Below are 5,000 nucleotides of genomic sequence, written 5' to 3' on the forward strand. Positions count from 1 at the left end.
TCGCGGCGTTTCGGCGCCGCGTATCGCGAAAGGCGTCCGTCGCGCGGACCGCCGGTCGGTCGACCGCGCTGGTGATTTATTTCGGAAGTTCGTCGTACGACGAACACCGGAGGCCGTCACCGGCGCGGTCGACCGACCGGCGGTCCGCGCGACGGACGCCTTTTTTTTTTCAATTCCGTGTGGCCGTACCACTACGCAGCGACATAGGATTTATTTGAGATAATTATTTTTCACGCGCGGTCGCCTGGACCGACGGACCGACGACTGCCCCTCGGCCGCGGTTCGTCGCCCGGCAGACGCAATTTTTTTTTCAATTCCGTGTGGCCGTACCACTACGCAGCGACATAGGATTTATTTGAGATAATTATTTTTCACGCGCGGTCGCCTGGACCGACGGACCGACGACTGCCCCTCGGCCGCGGTTCGTCGCCCGGCAGACGCAATTTTTTTTCAATTCCGTGTGGCCGTACCACTACGCAGCGACATAGGATTTATTTGAGATAATTATTTTTCACGCGCGGTCGCCTGGACCGACGGACCGACGACTGCCCCTCGGCCGCGGTTCGTCGCCCGGCAGACGCAATTTTTTTTTCAATTCCGTGTGGCCGTACCACTACGCAGCGACATAGGATTTATTTGAGATAATTATTTTTCACGCGCGGTCGCCTGGACCGACGGACCGACGACTGCCCCTCGGCCGCGGTTCGTCGCCCGGCAGACGCAATTTTTTTTTCAATTCCGTGTGGCCGTACCACTACGCAGCGACATAGGATTTATTTGAGATAATTATTTTTCACGCGCGGTCGCCTGGACCGACGGACCGACTTTTTTTTTTTTAAATTTATCTGCCTTCCTACTACGCGCTAGCACGTGTGATTTGGCCGAAGATTGTTCGGTTGATGGAAAAAGTTATTACAGCAAGTGGATGTGGTTTACCGGTATTATTCGGTGCGGGCATTCGGCGAGCACGTCCCGCGGACTCGGAGTGCCGTACGCGGAAATATTTTTCATCGACGGGCGAGGCGCGGAGTCGCCCTTGGTGCGCGGCGGCGTCCCCGTGACCGGATCCGTGGACACTGTGCCCTTCATCGATTGCCGATTTTTGTCTGGTCGGCGTTCGACGGGTGCGAGGTGGACTAACGTAAAGAATTATTACGTCCCGCGGACTCGGAGTGCCGTACGCGGAAATATTTTTCATCGACGGGCGAGGCGCGGAGTCGCCCTTGGTGCGCGGCGGCGTCCCCGTGACCGGATCCGTGGACACTGTGCCCTTCATCGATTGCCGATTTTTGTCTGGTCGGCGTTCGACGGGTGCGAGGTGGACTAACGTAAAGAATTATTACGTCCCGCGGACTCGGAGTGCCGTACGCGGAAATATTTTTCATCGACGGGCGAGGCGCGGAGTCGCCCTTGGTGCGCGGCGGCGTCCCCGTGACCGGATCCGTGGACACTGTGCCCTTCATCGATTGCCGATTTTTGTCTGGTCGGCGTTCGACGGGTGCGAGGTGGACTAACGTAAAATATTAATACGGCAAGTGGATGTGGTTTACCGGTATTATTCGGTGCGGGCATTCGGCGAGCACGTCCCGCGGACTCGGAGTGCCGTACGCGGAAATATTTTTCCTCGACGGGCGAGGCGCGGAGTCGCCCTTGGTGCGCGGCGGCGTCCCCGTGACCGGATCCGTGGACACTGTGCCCTTCATCGATTGCCGATTTTTGTCTGGTCGGCGTTCGACGGGTGCGAGGTGGACTAACGTAAAGAATTATTACGTCCCGCGGACTCGGAGTGCCGTACGCGGAAATATTTTTCATCGACGGGCGAGGCGCGGAGTCGCCCTTGGTGCGCGGCGGCGTCCCCGTGACCGGATCCGTGGACACTGTGCCCTTCATCGATTGCCGATTTTTGTCTGGTCGGCGTTCGACGGGTGCGAGATGGACTAACGTAAAGAATTATTACGTCCCGCGGACTCGGAGTGCCGAACGCGGAAAAATTTTTCTTCGACGGGCGAGGCGCGGAGTCGCCCTTGGTGCGCGGCGGCGTCCCCGTGACCGGATCCGTGGACACTGTGCCCTTCATCGATTGCCGATTTTTGTCTGGTCGGCGTTCGACGGGTGCGAGGTGGACTAACGTAAAGAATTATTACGTCCCGCGGACTCGGAGTGCCGTACGCGGAAATATTTTTCCTCGACGGGCGAGGCGCGGAGTCGCCCTTGGTGCGCGGCGGCGTCCCCGTGACCGGATCCGTGGACACTGTGCCCTTCATCGATTGCCGATTTTTGTCTGGTCGGCGTTCGACGGGTGCGAGGTGGACTAACGTAAAGAATTATTACGTCCCGCGGACTCGGAGTGCCGTACGCGGAAATATTTTTCATCGACGGGCGAGGCGCGGAGTCGCCCTTGGTGCGCGGCGGCGTCCCCGTGACCGGATCCGTGGACACTGTGCCCTTCATCGATTGCCGATTTTTGTCTGGTCGGCGTTCGACGGGTGCGAGGTGGACTAACGTAAAATATTAATACGGCAAGTGGATGTGGTTTACCGGTATTATTCGGTGCGGGCATTCGGCGAGCACGTCCCGCGGACTCGGAGTGCCGTACGCGGAAATATTTTTCCTCGACGGGCGAGGCGCGGAGTCGCCCTTGGTGCGCGGCGGCGTCCCCGTGACCGGATCCGTGGACACTGTGCCCTTCATCGATTGCCGATTTTTGTCTGGTCGGCGTTCGACGGGTGCGAGGTGGACTAACGTAAAGAATTATTACGTCCCGCGGACTCGGAGTGCCGTACGCGGAAATATTTTTCATCGACGGGCGAGGCGCGGAGTCGCCCTTGGTGCGCGGCGGCGTCCCCGTGACCGGATCCGTGGACACTGTGCCCTTCATCGATTGCCGATTTTTGTCTGGTCGGCGTTCGACGGGTGCGAGATGGACTAACGTAAAGAATTATTACGTCCCGCGGACTCGGAGTGCCGAACGCGGAAAAATTTTTCTTCGACGGGCGAGGCGCGGAGTCGCCCTTGGTGCGCGGCGGCGTCCCCGTGACCGGATCCGTGGACACTGTGCCCTTCATCGATTGCCGATTTTTGTCTGGTCGGCGTTCGACGGGTGCGAGGTGGACTAACGTAAAGAATTATTACGTCCCGCGGACTCGGAGTGCCGTACGCGGAAATATTTTTCCTCGACGGGCGAGGCGCGGAGTCGCCCTTGGTGCGCGGCGGCGTCCCCGTGACCGTGTCCGAACCACCGCGTGTGAAAATTCGATTTTTTTTTTTCACTCGACGTCCTCGGTTATTCGTCGGTGCCGGGGTGGTGCACATGACGGCAGCCCCGGCGATGTCCGTCGACACGATTTCGAATTCAACTTTTCGAACGTAGTTTTTCCGTGTGCAATAACTCGTTAACCGTTGGTTCGATCTCGACGTACCCGAGACGTGTTCACGTCGTACGTTCCGAGTACTATAGGACACCGGTGTCCGCGACATTTAAATCGGTAATCCTTTATCCGCGGCCGTACCGCTACGCACGGAGATAGACCGATATTTGATTTTCGCTTAACCGCTACGCACTGTGATTGACTGTATTCCGACGGCGGGGTCTCGGTCAACCGTTTTCACGGTTTGCCGGTGACATCGACCGTACCGTTCATCACGGGCAGACCGCAGAGTCGTTGTCCAGGGATATCCCCCTTTGCCGAAAACCTTTACCGCGTAGAATTTCTGCGCTGACCGCGACGTTACAGGGGTGATTACCGTCGCCGAGCTGCGCGCCCGCCGTACCGTCTCGTCGCACGGACCACCGTGTGTGAAAATTCGATTTTTTTTTTTCACTCGACGTCCTCGGTTATTCGTCGGTGCCGGGGTGGTGCACATGACGGCAGCCCCGGCGATGTCCGTCGACACGATTTCGAATTCAACTTTTCGAACGTAGTTTTTCCGTGTGCAATAACTCGTTAACCGTTGGTTCGATCTCGACGTACCCGAGACGTGTTCACGTCGTACGTTCCGAGTACTATAGGACACCGGTGTCCGCGACATTTAAATCGGTAATCCTTTATCCGCGGCCGTACCGCTACGCACGGATTTTGTGATTTTCGCCTAACCGCTACGCACGGTGATTGACGGATTTTCGATTCTCGGCTAACCGCTACGCACGGTGATGGCGAAGTTCCTTCGACTCGGGTGTACCACTACGCGTGAATACCCCCGTCGCACATTGTGAAACTCGAGATTTTGTAAATTTGTGAGCGACTCGGTCGTCGGCGTTCCGCCGGCGTCCGATCGCCAATCACGTACGACAGCAAAGCCACGGGCGACGCCGAAGCCGACGCGTCCATCGCCGCGCACCGGTCTGCCCCAGTCTTCGGAATGGTCAGCAATCCAGTGCCCTTCGATGGTATCCGTCCAAGTTTCGGCGACCGACCCATCTCGCACGCCGAGTGGCAAAACTCAACCGGCGTCGCAGGCCCGCCTTCCGGTGGGCCTCCGACGCGCAAATCGTTTTTTTCAAAAATCGATGACGACTCCCGTTACCGTTCCGCAAGTTACGAGCTCTCGACGCCAAAACATTCCCGCCGCGGCCGGCCATCGTCGCCGTGCCCGGCGGTCGCCGGGGCGAAGCCCCGGGACGACGGACTTCGCGTCGCGTCCCGGCTTCCCCCACGATCTCGGCTGGGGGCCGTTATAAACCTGGCGAGAGGCGCTAGCGCGGTAATTCTCCGTCCGCTGAAAACGGACGGCGTACGCGCTAACCCCGACTCTCGTCAACGCACGGGTCACGTCGCGTCGGGCGAGCGCTCGCTCTCCGCGTGTGTTCGGTCTACCGCACGCGACCGCCGCCGCAGTCGCCCCGCGTTCTGCGGGTGCTCAGTGCGGCGCTCGCGTCGACCGAAGCGCGCGGTTTACGGGCGCCCGTCCGCGCACGTATCCCACTCGAACCGCGGTCGGTCGTGCGCCGTGACCGTATACCGGTCACGGTCGTTTCGACCTTCCTCGGCGTCGGCTCGCCC

Source organism: Metopolophium dirhodum, chromosome 1, assembly GCF_019925205.1.
Source record: "Metopolophium dirhodum isolate CAU chromosome 1, ASM1992520v1, whole genome shotgun sequence".
Lineage (NCBI taxonomy): Eukaryota > Metazoa > Arthropoda > Insecta > Hemiptera > Aphididae > Metopolophium > Metopolophium dirhodum.